Source organism: Centroberyx gerrardi, chromosome 3 (assembly GCF_048128805.1).
Source record: "Centroberyx gerrardi isolate f3 chromosome 3, fCenGer3.hap1.cur.20231027, whole genome shotgun sequence".
Lineage (NCBI taxonomy): Eukaryota > Metazoa > Chordata > Actinopteri > Beryciformes > Berycidae > Centroberyx > Centroberyx gerrardi.
In genome coordinates, this window is record NC_135999.1 from 34,215,712 (window position 1) to 34,232,550 (window position 16,839).

Sequence of the window (16,839 nt, forward strand, 5' to 3'; positions counted from 1 at the left end):
GGATGATTCAGACTCAGAGGGAAAGAATGAGCACATAGACACCAAAATCATCCATGAGTCCCCGGTACATTGTCGGCTCCAGTGCTCCATGCTAACAGTTTAGCACACACTATGTTGAGTGATAGTAGGCTCCATGCTAACACTTTAGTATTGACTATGATGAGTGATAGTAAGCCACTAGCATTATGTCAAAAGTGACAAAATGAGAAATTGTAACTAAATGATAATTTTAAATTATATGCAGTTAAGTCTGGCAGTTTTGTGTTGGAGATTGGTAAAAATGACAGGAAATACAAAAAAATGGTAGTGCTAAATTGAGTCTCGCAGGATTAGAACCGCATAGGTTTACCCATGGTAAACCTAAGTGAGGCGATGGGAGACTGTGTGCAGCTAAAAATGATTGTGCAGTGAATTAATAAATTTGCCCACCTGAAATACTTCAAACATAAAACCCAGTACATCAGCTGTATTGAGTTAATTGGTATTTCATTTTTTTAATTAATTAATTTACAGGCCATATAAGATCCACTAATAACTGTTTATTACTAAAAGGTCAGTCTTCTTCTTACTTTGTATAATGCTAGTCACTCCACTCACTCAACGTATGCTAAAGTGTCAGCATGGAGCCTACTATCACTCAACATAGTGTATGTTAAAGTGGTAGTGTGGAGCACCCCAGGGATTTTGGGGTCTATGTTCTCATCATTTATCATTTAAAGGTGCTATGTGCAACTTTTTAACATCAATAAATCATGATATTAATTTTGAGCCATAAGTATAATTACCATAAACAAACAAGACCATTGCAGAGAAGATTGGCAGCTTCTATACTGCATTTTAGACTGTGTGCTACTGGGTCAGATTTTGCAGAAAATTTGCTAGATTGCCTTACAACACATAACAATATCCTCTTTACAGAGTTTATAGGAAATGTGGTCTTAATTGTGAGAAACATTACTACTAACAATATCAATGGCTTGAGATAGAGACTAATCGTCTCGTCCATGGTTTCATTTGTTTACTGTAATTACACTAAGGTATCACAATTAATTTGACAATGATATGTTGATGTTTAAAAATGCTACACATGGCACCTTTAAATGTGGAAACGGGTCAATCTATGAAAAATTTTAAAGCGACTGTGTACAGACATTTCTCCTTCAATTCAACCAATTCAAATTGGGGAGAGCAATTCATTTTCTAAAGACAGGGCACTCGTTCTTATTTATTACTTTAATAGATTGAATATGACAACCTTGTCATGTCAAAACCTTTTCAATATTTGAATTTTGAAGAAAGTCCAAAATCAGTAATGACTGAATTGAAATTGAACCCACCCCTGATTGATGCAGGGTGAGATGGCAGACCTTAAATACCAGTGTTGTTGTGACAATGCCTTCACAATATATATAAGACTCCATAAAAAAAAAAAAAAGACATTTCTGCTTGGTAGAAAGTAGAAGTGGAGAAACAGAAAGGATTGAAGATACAAGGCAGATTCAATCTCAAGAAAGTACATGCTAAGCCACCTGGAGGTTCCAACATTTCCTTCTCATATTTCTTTTTTTTTTTTACAAACCTATTAGTATTACATGGAGTACTGGTGCTGAATAAGTACTGTAGTACCCAATGTGAAAAACAGTGCAATATTAGTTTTTCAGGAAACCGTGCTCTACTTTGTGGTGTTTCATGTCATATCTACTGTCTTTAATGTACATTAAATTCACACTCATGAATGTAAATCCTTGTAAAAACGTGTTTATTTACAGACAGATTATGTTTGCCTTACATTTTTACTAAGAAATCATGTTCCAGATGACACCATACTCGTGTACTGCTTTTGTATGACCATGCTAGTTTGCTGCTGGTATTTGAGAGCCTGGGAAGCTGGCAGAAAATGTCTAACAGGAAACACTTTTGTTGTTTTAGTTCCGCCTGTTCAAAAGAACTATCAATGACTATGTGATAGAAAAACTGTAATACAGAGTGTCCTTGTTCCTTATTATATTTTTAAAGAAGTTAATAGCTATGTGTTCTTCATGTTGGAAAAGGTTTGATTTTTTTCTCTATGGTATAATTTTAGAGTCAAGACTGTGATACCTGGGCTGGTATTGGTGTCTAAGTAAAAAAAATTGGTATCCTGACTTCACTAGTGACTAAGACTTATTCTTAAAGCAATATTCCACTTAGTTTTAACATGGTGGTTATTCGGCACTTGACCACCATGAAAACAGATTTTAACTTAACCAAGAAAATAGCCTTACATGTAACATTTAACAATAGCCTTACATTTGAACAGATTCAACAACATATCCCACTACTGTGATTTTCAATTGACTGTGAGTCCAACGTTTCAGAACATAATTTTGCCAAATAGCATTTTTATTGTTAGGAGAGAACATAGCGGAGAATACCATTTAGGAGAGATAGTTCCTGTTTGGGAGACTGGATCTACTTTGTTTTTAAATACTAATTTTAGTGTAAACCAAGAATAGAAATACAAAATGATTAAGGACCCAGGACTGCTTTATTGTCTTAAAAGCAGGATCTGTTGTTGAATATGTTCATCAACATGTTAAATGTCAGTTTTCAGGCTATTTTCGTGGCCTCATTCAAATGAATGGGCAGTACTACAAACTCGTCCCAGCTGCATCCAATCTTGGTGATTAGTTTATATTCTGGTTTTCATTGCGGCCAAGTGCTAAATAATCCCCATGTTAAAACTAAGTGGAATACTGCTTTAAGCCATGGCTAAGGACCCAAAATGAATGCTTCTCATGGCCCCCATATTGTGACAGTACTGTGACAGACACTAACACTAAAGTCTAGGTTACACTAGACGATTATTACGCTGATCCTAAGCCTGACTGGACCAACCCGACATTGTCAGGAGTCTTGAGCCAGTCCCGCCAGGAACTTGCGATTTTGCGATCGCAATAATTAACGCAAATTCAAGAAAATATTTGCGAGAGCTTGCAGTTTTGCAAAATTGATGCAACTTTTCCGCATGAAATGGCCAAATCAACAGACCGCTTGTGATTTGGACCAATTGTCGCATTCGGTGTCGTGGTAACTTACGTCATCGCAGTGCGCATTCAGGTGGAAGATGAACAAAGCTCACCTGCCAACAAAAATGACTGCCATAGACCGTGCAAAACAAAACAAAAGCAGCAAGAATCGAGGTGAGTGCAAAATTCAAGCTCTTGGAAAAGTTAATAGCTTAACCGGAGAGTGGGAGAGAATAGGGCGAGGCTGTGTGTGTGTGTGTGTGTGTGTGTGTGCGTGCATGCGTGAGTGAGTGAAAGAGAGAGAGAAACAATTTTTTTTTCCTTTGCTTGCAATTTTTCCCAATTCCCGCAATTTTACCGCAAAAAGAGCACATAAAACCTCGCAAATTGTATCGCAATTTTTGAGAAAAGCTGCAGCAAAATCAAGCATTTTTGGCTGCAATAATCACAAAAAAACTCTGCGAAATCCTGGTGGGACTGTTGAGCCCATTCACACTATGGGATAATCTGACCAGCTGCCGGGGTGAGTTGGGGCTGAAGGGGAAAAGTTGGGCTCTACGGTCAGTAAGATTATCCTGTAGTGTAAACGGTTTCAAGACTCCCAACGGTCATTCAGATTATCCTGTAGTGTAAATAGGTTCAAGACTCCCAACAGTTGGTCAGATTATTCTGTGGTGTAAACGGGTTCAAGACTCCAGACTAGAGATCGACTGATTTATCGGTTTGGCCGATAAAGTTACAAATAATTGGTTATCGGTGGATATGAGCGTTGATGGTGGCAAATTATGGGCATGCGTCCTCTGGTGTTCAAAATAAATAGTGGCATTCCCTTACGTTCCTGTCTCACTATTTGCATGGAGGCTCCACACTAAATCGATGTCCTAGATATTGTAAATGAAAGTTATTAGTAGGAAAATATAATTATCAAATTATTAACATCATCAACAAGGAGTTTCCACTGTGCATCCGCCTCTTAAGAAGAAAAACAGGCAGTCCGGTGCCTCTCAGGAGCAGGACATAGCAGCAAAAAAGACGAAAGATTTACTGGAGCACATGGACAAAGATGCAGTAGCATCAAATCATTGCACCTTCAATACAGGGCCAAACTGTCCGTGTGCTCCAATGAATCTTTCTTCTTTTTTATTATCATCAACAGTGGGTTACATGGCGGTATTACTAGTAAATTAGTGACTACTAACAGGACCACTGCTGCTCTGCTTTGCTGAAAGCATGCCATGTAGTTTTGCTAGCTACCAAGGTAATTTGAAAGTCTCAAAATCAAGTTTGTGGCTAGGGCAAAAAGTAGTATTGCCAGTCCCTCAATATTTCTGTAAAATCTCCAACTTAAATGTAACAAGGGGCTCTCAATCCTCTTTTTTGTTAAAATACATGCTGCTAACTTGTTTAGTGTCACTCTGTTTCACATAACATTACCGGGAAGTTAGCAAGCCCAGCACACAACTGTTGGCATAGTCTAAATCACCTCTATCCCAAATTGAAAACCGTACAACTGCTGCTAATTTATCACACCAATTAAGGCGATAACCACTTGTTTTCTGATTTTGTGTAACTGCTGATAAAGCTAAACAACACTGTCTCAAAAGATTGACTGTAGCATAGCAACAACAATTTCACTAGGTATTAACCACAGTTTACTTCAGGCACACCCCTTCTAGGTACACACAAATGCAGCCATACAAAGTAATTCAGGTCGGGAAATGTACCACTGGGAAATCAAATGGGAAATAAATAGTCAAGATTTATTGCAATCACATGTAGGGCATACTACTTTGATGCATCTCTGTTATTTAAGTAAATACAAATGCCCTTGAACCCTGACGCTTGGTGTATGTATATATGTGCAAACCAAGCCATCCAGTATCATCCAGCAGCAGACTCACAGAAGCCCATGGCATGACAAAGCCCCTGACAAGGCTGTGAACAAATAAAACAGTGACAGAAATAAAATCATCAGTCTGTTAGCCTATACTAACTTACAATTTAAATTTATACTTCACAAATATTCTTTTGGGGGGAAAGACTGCATAGTATAGAAACCTGTCGTATGTCAAATGGATGTTTGACTCTATCTTTCATTTAAGCTGTAGCATACTGTTCCAGTATGACATATTTTGTTTATTAGTGTTACTTTGATATTCAATCCAATTTGTGAATAAATTCTAAAGTTTGACATTTCTTTCAGTGTTGTTAATGCAAAGAAATTAGCTGATTAATCGTTGTCGTCTTGTTTTTCCTCTCCTCCATAATTATTTTATCGTCCACTATTGGTCAACCCCTACTCCAGACCAGTTGAAGCCCGACAAGATTTCCAAAATGTTTGATTGTTGTTTGATTCATTGTAAGAACAAATAAAAGTATGACATGTCATTTGTAGATGGCTACACTCACAGATTGCTGATAGATTTCTGAGATGTTGCTCCTTACTGACCCATTAGATATTTAGAGGAGAATGAGTGCATATTAAGAAACACAATGAAAGTGCTAAGTGAGAAGCATGATATACCAAGTGAGACAATCCAAGGCGTATTTCTCAGGAGCAGAATTTCAGAAGTATGAGAAAATGGTCAAAATCTATATGAACTATCTATATGATCTATGTCTAGGAGAAGTAAATGACAAGAAACTATTTTTTGAGGAACTGAAACAAACCCCGCCCCTTCATGTCTGAGTTCAACGAGAAAAGCTGCTCAAGTTATTTTCAGTTGAACATGTTTTCTCCAATTCAGAATGAACAAATATTTGTGTCAAACACATTATTCATACTTTGCTGAATATTACAATTACGCTTTTATCCAAAGCGACATACTCATGAGATTTTAATAGAACACAAGCAAAGATCTAGTCAGGAGAGAACAAGAAGAGTAAGTCTCACAACAGAAGGAAGCTGAGGAAGATCTCCAGCAGGCCACCTTGGCCATCTTTGTTGTCAGGAAAGACAAAGATCTTTTACATCCACCCAAAGATATTGGGGTTGTCACCGAGGGAGTGTAAATCCTGAACGACTTGTCCTCAGTTCCATCTGCCTTTGCCATGCTGCTCGGGCTTATCTATGCACTCAACCTGAAATGCCCAAAAGGATTGAAACTCACGTTTGAGGTTGCCCAAAAAGTCCTGATGGACACAAACAAAATGTCTGCCAAGGAGTACCAAACTACACAGGGCACTGTAGGCAGGGTTTGAAAAAATGCAGGCTGACTTGACATAATGCACTTGATTTTTTTGATTTTCTTTTTTTCTTACTATTGATTTATTCTAATGTAGGGAATTGCAGCATTAGGCCAGCTCATAACAGATTTGTCAAAACTTCCCACTCTGTGCCACAGATGAATATATCTAGGAAAACAAGTCAGTGGAAATGTACATGATAATTTGAGTTGTCAAAGACTTTGCTGTCTCACTCTTCCGTGGTATCTATTGTTCGTGGTTCCTATGGGTGCTGGAAATCCTTGAAAACACTTGAATTTTAATGTGGTGTTTTCAAGGTTTGAAAAGTGCTTGGATTTTGAATAAAGTGCTTGAAACTGCTTGAAATTGTAACGTTAAATAAATCGCTGTCTGACTGAATAGATCGATTTTTAGATAAAGAAATAAAATAAGTCGGAGAGAGAGAGAGCGTAATTGCTTTTGCCTTTCGCACAAAATGAAGACAACTCTGCTCGAGCCTTGCTTGCCACTGCGCATGTGTGTCAGTCTTTTTTGATGTGTGCCCTCTGATGGGACAGTGAGTGGGAGGCTAACAGACGACATGCCGGGAGGTTGCCGTTTCAATGAGCGTTGGCTTGAAAACGAAAAATACAAATCATGGTTGAAACGAGGACCAAATCCTCGAGCAGCCTTCTGTAAAGTCTGCAAAAAGGACTTGCAGCTTTTCACCATGGGAGAGTCTGCGCTTTTGAGCCACGTAAAAGGTAAGCCGTAGTAGGGAATTTTCGATTAGGCTAACGTTAAAGACATTTATTAGCCTGCGACTAATAAATGATAGTCGATTTTCGGGAGGGATCGAGGGTGATACAATATGGTAGTACTAGTATTGCATGTCAATTACGGCACGTTCATTTATGGAATATGTAACGTAACAGCTAACATTACCTTTAAATGACATAGCTAATAATGTTAGCGGTAACGTAGTTTGGAAATGCAAACTAGACTCCGCTTCATTTCCCCCCTTGTTGTCCTGTCATCATCTCTTACTACTATACTACAATCCAATTCAACTGTTCTGCCATAAAGTTTACTTTTATGATGCCCAGAGGTGGAAAGTAACTAAGTACATTTACTCGAATACTGTACTTAAGTCCAATTTTGAGGTACTTGTACTTTACTTGAGTATTACCATTTTATGCTACTTTATATATATATTATACTTCTACTCCACTACATTTCAGAGGGAAATATTGTACTTTTTACTCCACTACCTTTATTTGATAACTTAAGTTACTAGTTACTTTGCAGATTCAGATTATTAATACAAAATATAATCAACTAATAAATTGTGATGCATTATTATAGATTACTGTAAGCTACCCAGCAGTATATAAAGTAGTGGAAATCAGCCCCACCTTTTCCAGCTGCAACATGAAAGTGATGCTTACACATTAATGCATCAATAATTATAATTCAATATTATAATATATACTGTATTATTCTGAAATGGGCCATTCTGCATAATGAGTACTTTTACTTTTGTTGCTTTAAGTACATTTTGATGCTAATGCTTTTGTACTTTTACTTAAGTAACATTTTGAATGCAGGACTTTTACTTGTAACAGAGTATTTTTATGCTGTGGTATTTCTACTTTTACTTAAGTAAAAGTTCTGAATACTTCTTCCACCACTGATGATGCCTATAATGTTCAGTTTTTTTGACACTGTCATAGAGGTGTTAATTCAATTATATGTTTAGCATTTGCAGGGATGCAAACTAGTCACCTTTAGGTGACAGTCGCCTTTTTGATCCCAAAATAGGGCACTTAAGGTGAATGATTTCTGAGTAGTTTTGTGTCTGCCCTGCTATCTGTCACCTTTTTCACTCTCCATGAGTTCGCATCCCTGACTGAGGTAGTGGTGTCGTTGTACTGGACTGCATTATATTGAGAGGTGTTTCTAATATTCTGCCCCCCTCATGTATATAAATAGGGAGGACAAAAAATTAGAAACACCTCTCAATATAATGTAGTCCAGTACAACACCACTGCAAACTACAACCTCAATAATAAACATATAATTAAATTTACACATTCCCGAACAAAAACTGAACATTATAAACTTTGTAAAGGTAGAATTTATGGTGTGTACTGAGTGTAGGCCATTATTAAAATCAATATTAAGAAATTAAGTGCAACCAGTGAGGGTATGTGAGAACATAGGGAACATTTTCCAAACCATGTTTCCTGACAGTGACATAGCCAAGCAGTTTACTTGTGGGGAGGACAAAGTGGCATACCTCTCCACATTTGGGATAGCTCCTCATTTCTCTTCCCTAATGAAGACCAAAGCCAAGAAAGAGTCTGGATATGTACTTCTGTTTGATGAAAGTCTAAATTGGGAAATGAAGAAATGCCAGCTTGACATGCACATGAGATTCTGGAATGACAATCAAGAAAGCTCGAGGTATCTGACATCTTTTTTCATGGGTCATCACACCGCAGAACAAATGTATGAGAAGGTTGAGACAGTGTGTTCGGATATCGGCTTCCAAAACCTGATTCAGCTGTCAATGGATGGCCCAAATGTGAATTGGAAGCTCTTCTCCCTGGCCCAGCAAAACATAGAAGAACAGGCAAGAAAATGCTAAATGTAGGAAGTTGTGGTTTGCATATACTACACAATTCCTTCAGAGCAGGGTGTGCATCCACAGACTGGGAACTGGGAAATGCTCTATCAAGCCTTAAATGGCTATTCAAGGATGTTCCAGCTCGTAGGGAGGACTATACAGTAGTCACTGGTTCCTCATCCTTCCCTCTTGACTTCTGTAGTCATCAATGGCTGGAAAATGTGGAGGTGGCTGAGCGTGCACTACAGATTTTGCCTTCTCTGAAAATGTACATCAATGCTGCCAAAACGAAAACTGTAACAGAACTATCTACTAAGTCTTTCAAGACTGCTCAGATGATTGTTCAAGATAACCTCTTCCCAGCAAAGCTCAACTTCTTTCTAATGGTGGCTGGGGAATCACACCATTTTTGAAGTTATACCAGACCGACAAACCCATGCTGCCGTTTATGAGTGGGGATCTCACCAATATGCTGAGGAGTCTAATGGAGAAGTTTATCAAGCCCAGTGTCATGAAGAATGCAACTACCACAGTAAAGCTTCTGCAAGTTGACTATGCTGACCCAGTCAACCACATGGATGTCACCAAACTGAGAGTGGGATTTGTCACAGAGCGAGCCCTGGAGGAGCACATGAAGCAGAACTCAAATGCTGAGAGGCTGAGGCTGGAGTGCAAAGCTGTTTTTGCTGAAGATGGTCTCCATGCTTTTTGAAAAGGCTCCACTCAATTATCTTCTTGTGAGAAGCCTGTCTGTTCTGGATCCAAGGGTGCTCCTCAAGAGCAAAGAGGTAAGCACCCGAAAACTCACCACTGTTCTGTGGCTCCTTGTGGAAACTGGCCGCATTGAAGAGAAATCCTGTGATGAGATTCTGAAGGAGTTTGGTCACTTCTATGACCACAACCTGATGTCAGTGTCAGATTCCTTCAGGAACTTCAACCCAGAAAGTGGAAGGTTGGATGAATTCTACCATGAACATTTATCCAACAAAGCAGAGTGGCGCCATCTATGGGAGGTAGTAAATCTCGTCCTGATCCTTTCACATGGTCAAGCCTCTGTTGAGAGAGGGTTTTCTGTCAACAAGGTGGTGATGGTGGAGAACCTCAAAGAGCATTCATTGATTGCCCAGCGGGTTATTCATGACCATGTGCAGAGTGTTGGAGGGCTGCTCAACATAGCCTACACAAAGGAGCTACTCATCTCTGCAGCTGCTGCCAGGCAGAAGTATCACATGTATCTTGATGACCAAAGACGTCTAAAGCAAGATGAGCAGAAGGCACAGAAGAGGAAAAAACTAATGGAGGAGATAACTGAGATTAAAGCCAAAAAAAAGAGAATGGAGGAGGATATGAGGGTCCTCCTGAAGTCTGCTGATGCCAGTGCAAAAAAAGCTGAGTCACAAGGAAAACTGAGCTTCATCTCAAAGTCCAATGGCCTTCGAAGAGCTGTGAAAGAAAAGGAAAGAAGTCTGGAGACTGTGGAGAAACAGCTAACCGACAAACTCAAGGAACTGAAGGACACTCCCTAATAGGCCCTACCCTATTTGGCCTAACCTTGGATAGGCCAGTTATATATTTTGCACTATTTTGTGTTGTTCAATGCAGTTTTTTTCAAGTCAAGGAGATAAAGGGCACTTACAACGGCAACTCAAGTTATTGGTATTGTTTTGATTTTCAAAGAACATTCATTGATTGCCCAGTGTGTTATTCATGCTGCGTGTTGGAGAGCTGCTCAACAGCCTACACATAGTGACTCCTCTCTGCAGCTGCTGCCAGGCAGAAGTATCTTCTTTATTCATTCATTCATTCAATTTATTTTTATTTTTTTTGATGACCAAAGATGTCTAAAGCAAGATGAACAGAAGGCAGAGAATGGAGGAGGATTTTTTTTTAAGGAGATGAAGGGCACTTACTACATCAACTCAAGTTGATTTGTTTTGATTTGCACAATATTTTGTATACATTTTATTTAAAAAGGCTCAAGGAGCTGATTGACTGCCTACCTCAAAGACTAATGTTCTCTTATTTTGCACATTTTCAGTAAAGTTTATTGAAATTGAAGTTATTTGTCTAGTGGTTGTTTGAGTGATTGTTTTATATTGGCTCAGTCAGGTTATATAGGATGCCAAGTCTACTTACAAACAGGTGACACATTTTGTTTTGAAACATGAAACCTTGTTGTGTTTTCCTTTAATTTGTCACCCTTCTGTATATGTATATAAATATGTAATTTACCACAGCTGTAAGGTGCTGGAAAAGCTTCATTGATTTGTTTTGATTTGCACAATATTTTGTATACATTTTATTGAAAAAGGCTCAAGGAGCTGATTGACTGCCTACCTCAAAGACTAATGTTCTCTTATTTTGCACATTTTCAGTAAAGAGTTTATTGAAATTGAAGTTATTTGTCTAGTGGTGTTTGAGTGATTGTTTTATATTGGTTCAACAAGGTTAGGATGCCAAGTCTACTTACAAACAGGTGACACATTTTGAAACATGAAACTTTGTTGTGTTTTCCTTTAATTTGTCACCCTTCTGTATATACTCAAAATGATTATTTCACTTCTTCATCACATTAAATCAGATGTTATTGTGCTATAAACAACCAAAATTATGAATAATTTTAACTGTATCGGTTAAACTGATTTTAACTGTATCCTGAATCCAAATCTGGACAGATCGAACACCCTCCTTAAATAAGAAATGTCAGAACATTCAAATCTATAACACGCAATACATTTACCCTCTAGCACCTGCCATGTTTTTCTCTTAGTTAATGTAATATTTTAACTCTTTTATTTCTTCTCTTCAAATCTTGATTCTACACGTTGCTGTTTTCTAGTGTCGTCACTTGATGGCACTGTTGTCTTGTTTGTAACACTGACTGCTGTGGTAGTTATACATGAGCTAGAGACTCTTCAGTCAGACTTTCATCTTTTTTTTATAGGTATCAGTGATTAAAAGTTCTGCGGAGGAGAAAACCACAGAAGAGAGCATTGTTGTGGTTAAAGGGACACTCCGGTGATTTAGCATTCCACCCCATAATGCTCCATATTATCTTTCAGTAGACCCTCCTGCCTCCTAAATGCCCACTTCTTTTTAAATCCCTCTCCCCTCGTTCGTAATGCAGCTCCAGCCCAACCTGAGATCACCCCAATCATCATATTAGCACTTTTTTTTTTTCATGAGATGTATTTTCACCAACTGATTGGTTACAGCTCCAAACCTTTAAACCAGATATTATATTCCTATAAGAAACACACCATCGTATAAAAGAGTGTTACAAACTTAAGAAGAACCGGATAACCCAAATATATCATTCTAAATTTAATGCGAGAGCCAGGGGAGTAGCAATACTTGTTAAGAAAAACATCCCGTATATTTCCACTAATACTATCTCTGGTATTAATGGTCACTACATAATCGTTACAGCATTGCTGTCACAAATATAGCACAATAACATCTGATTTAATGTGATGAAGAAGTGAAATAATCATTTTGAGTATATATATATGTATATAAATATGTAATTTACCACAGCTGTAAGGTGCTGGAAAAGCTTGAAAATGCACCTTGAAAATGCTTGAAAAGTGCTTGAATTTGACTTTGGAAAAGGTGTAGGAACCCTGTGGAAAATGAGCCTGGAAACCTTCACTGACTCAAAGGATGTGGGCTACATTTTACTTGGTGATTCAGCAAAGCTGGCTTTAAAACCACATGCAGGCCGTCTCCTCATCAAGAGAGATATAACATCAGGGTAAGCTGTGCCAGGGCAGTAGTGGAACATGCTTTTGGGAGGTTAAAAAGGGGAAAGGTAGGTGCCGGTTAGCTTATGTCACGGGGTGAAGGAAGACAATCTACTGGCACACTTTTTCTGTTGGGGAGCAACTACACAGACACAATACCCTTTATTACAACATGGTTTAAAATGACAATAGTTAAAAATACTCTAAAAAAAACAAACAACAATAAGCTTTTAGTCCAGTGTCGTGTCAATGTCCACCGGCATCCCGAGTGGAAGGTGCAGGCGGGGATTTAGACAACCGGACCCGGAGACTTGACTCCCGACAGCTTCAGATAAAACAAACGAGGAATATTGTTAGGAAGGCCCAACCCCCACAGTTTTATAGGGTTTAGTTGTTGACTCAGTCTCTTAGGTACGTAACGAATGTTAGGACGTACTAGTAGGTTTTGGACGGGAAGAATTAACCAAAAATAAACCACTACACACTTGGGAGTTCAACGAAGGAACACTACAACCAAATAAACTCAAACCAAAATTAAATCCACAACAACCCAAACAAAATAAATAATAAGACCCGGTCCAAACCCACTGACAGTCCGTATTACCACGACATGAATACTAAAACCCCAAACTTGATAAAAAAAAAAAATATTAAAAGTCAATAGGAGGGGTGATGATGACTATGCTTGCGCCTCTAGGTGAAGTCTGCAACACCCGATGTAAGATTGTAGATGAACGGGACAGGTACTTAACTGGAGGAAGGGTGGAACGTGTCCCCACCCTTCCACTATCCTCCAAGGCCTCCTCCTCTCCCTTGTACACCGTGGATCAGGAATGCGGTCAGTGGCCTCCCCGGCGTTGTCGTAGCCCTCGTGTTTCTAGGCCGCAGTAACTCCTCCGGTCACAGCAGACCCTCTCTGCCGACAGCAGTCTGTTACAACACCACGCTCACGCCGTCTCCCAAGTTCCTCCCGACACGGTTCTCCCTCTCTGCTGAAACAGCAGTCGTCTTATGGGAACCTCAGCTTCACGTTGCCTCCAGCCTGCTTCTCCAACGGCATGTCCTGCCTAAATGGGAAGACAAGGAAGAACCCCCAAACCACCCACACGTGTGTGCCAATCAACCACGTGCCGAAACAGGGGAAAGGGGCTCCTGACACACTCGTCACCCTGTGACTCTTACCTATCAGCTTTTCTACTACAACGAAGCTACGCTAACGGTTGCTAGCTGCCAGCTCACAATACACACTAGCTCTGACCAGTTGCTCTGTTTTAGAGTTCAAATGGCTACCGTAGCCAGCGTGGCTTTTAGATATAATTTAGCAGTGGTTTTGGTTGCAGCCGGACACACCTGCTGCCAAAAGGTTGACGCCCGAACATTCAGAACTACGTAAATCCAGGCAGAAGGCAGGCTCTCTGTAGACACACACACTGTCACAGACTACCAATGGGCCATAATGATTGAGTAGGATAATTTTTGGATGAGTTTCTGCTATTTCAAGGGGGGAAATCCTGCTCAGTGCCTTTAAAAAGAAATGACTGTTATCTAGACTTGTAATTAACTTATAATGACTTGCTTTACCCTCCAGAGAGGACTTTGATCAGGAAAGGGATGTTCATGTCTGTGAGCAACACACGGCTGCTGCAGTTTTTTCAAGACAATCCATAAATTATTAAAATGTTATTGTTAGCCATATTGCTTTTTTTTAAATTATTATTTATCTAATCTAATCTATGATTGTTTCCCTATTAAAAATGTTAACAACATTGTTGTCTAGTAACTTGTTTTTTTTTTTTAATTCCATGAATTAAACATATCTAAGTCAGACGATGATACATAAAAATATAAACTGAATTGAAAAGACTGGAAATATTTTATTACACATATAAATAGAAATAAGTAACAATTAGTGACACACTACTTTTTTATTAATAACTACGCTGACAGGCATCTCCTGAAGTTCGCCGATGACACTGTTTTAATCAGTCTGCTCCAGGATGGAGAGGTCGATCATGGGCCAGTTGTGAAGGACTTTGTAGAGTGGTGTGACAACCACTTCCTGAAGTTAAATGTTCACAAAACTAAAGATATGGCCATTGACTTCAGGAAAACCTCCTACTCAACCTTCCCAACTACAATCAAGGGCTCATTTGTTGAGACCAGGGACGGACTGGGACAAGAAAATGGCCCTGGACTTTTTGACCAGACCGGCCCACATCCAGCCTGTGAATATTCCACCATCCCCACCCCAGTGACGCATACATGAATACAGCAAGACTTATAAGTATATACAGTATGATGATCAATATTGTTAATTTAGTGTTAACCAAAGGTATAATATTGAATTTTAATTGAGATGAACTATTAATATTGAAATTTCAATAATAATTATTCAATTGTTAGTTAATATTTCCAATTGATAGTTAACTTTATGAGACTGATATGAGACAGATTTTTAGACATTGTAGGAATATTTATCTTACAATTTGTGCCACTTTATGAAAATTGATAACTCTTCATAATGAGTGCCACTGTGTGAAAGGACCCATATTCCTTACATTAATATTACCCACATGGGTAGGAGGACATTCCCTACAAAAAGTAACACAAGTTGTATTCTATTCTAGAATAGAATAAAGAAGGATGTCATTTTCACACATCTGTGTGTCTTGTTTTGGGACAATACACTTTGGCTAACCCAACCATGCGCGGTTTTAAAGGGGTGGCCGGGGTGGCCGGGGTGGCCAGTGCCACCCCTACAATCTGATTGGCCACCCCAAAATTTCTGCCACGTCATTGGCTTCCAACTCGCTGTGGGGAGGGCGTTTGGCCAGCAAGTTTGTTGTTGTTCCACTCTCAACACGTGCAAGCACCGGGACCCCAGCAGGACACAACTTTTCAGTGCAGTTTACAAATGGTAAGTGCAATTTGTAAGCCTCTAAACTGTTTTGCTCTTGTCAGCTCTGCTGCTCAGATGAAATTAGTTTGCATGCTAATGTTGACACTGTAGCCTATGTTATTTGGCCTAGGCTAAGTGGTTAGCTAGCTATTAGACCAGTGGTTCTCAACCGGTGTGCCGTGAATTTTGGTAACAGGAGGGGGAATAACTATTTACCTGCACATCAAATGTCAGGACGCAGCGCATAACGAGCTGCTAGCAAAATCTTATGAACAACTCCATCTATTTTGTGATACAAGGAAGGCAGTCCACATCAAGATAAAAATGTAAAAATTGGCAACAGACAGTATGAAAATTATCTTGAGTTATTTGGACTGTCTGGAGATCTCAATAGCCCTCAACCCGAGAGCGTGATCTGCAGTGAAAAGTTATGTTAGCAGTTGTGACTACTGAATTGTGACATTGTATATTAATTTGTTTAGGGACGACTGAGATAAGAGACATGTCGAAAAGAAAATTACCGCAGGTAGACATCCAAAACTTATTTTTTTTAAAAACAAACTCCCAGTCAGAGCCCCAGGGTCAGGTCAGACCAAGTAGGTCAGATGAGGACCAAGGTCAGATACAGAACAGCACAGAGCAAGACCCAGTATCAGGTCAGAGCACAGCACTGATCAGTGGCCCAACAATTGCTTGGAGATGGTACACAATTTACTGCACAATAGACATAGAGTTAAGACTGCACTATGTAACTTTCACGACAGACGAGGAGGATAAGAGAAAACAGAGGGGGAAAAAATCTTAAAGCAAGTTAACTTTGTGCACTGTTTTTAAATAGTGTTGTTCACATTTATGCTCTACAAATGATACTAGCCTTTCACGTAGCTCTCATGTATTTCCTGTTTGCAGAGAAGATTTAGCGCCACTAGTCATGCCCAACCAGAAATGTTTGTATGGGTTTTCATGCGTCGCTGATAGGAGCGTTTTCTCTTGTTCAGCACAACTCTACGACTGAAGGACTTAGACTAGACTAAAGAAGCAATATTTTTCCATGAAAAAGTTACATAGTGCAGGTTTCATAATTTTGATTGGAACTGTAACCTATGTATGCTTGTGCTATTATACCATTGCATTTCTTGTAAAATAAATAAATACATAAATTGGCTGATAGGTGAAAAGTTTTATAATTTGGGTATGAGCGTAGCAGAAAGTAATTAAATGCTGTCATATGTGTTAGATGTGACCGTTGAAACTGGAGACGAGGATGGCGAGGACAGCACCCATGAAGAAGGCACCAGTGAGCCCCGCCATCTGCCCCAACTTATGCTGCTCCCAATGGACCCAATGGTATGTTTAAGTGTTCCATTAGTGCACAAGCTTTATGGACTTGACACC

The 16,839-nt window shown here is 39.2% G+C and overlaps 1 protein-coding gene across 1 annotated transcript in view; it reads left to right on the forward strand.

The window, feature by feature from the left end:
- The window catches only part of hmgb2a (high mobility group box 2a), a 228,958-nt gene that overhangs the window by 162,996 nt on the left and 49,123 nt on the right, over positions 1-16,839 (forward strand). The gene's annotated exons all lie outside the window — the stretch shown is intronic.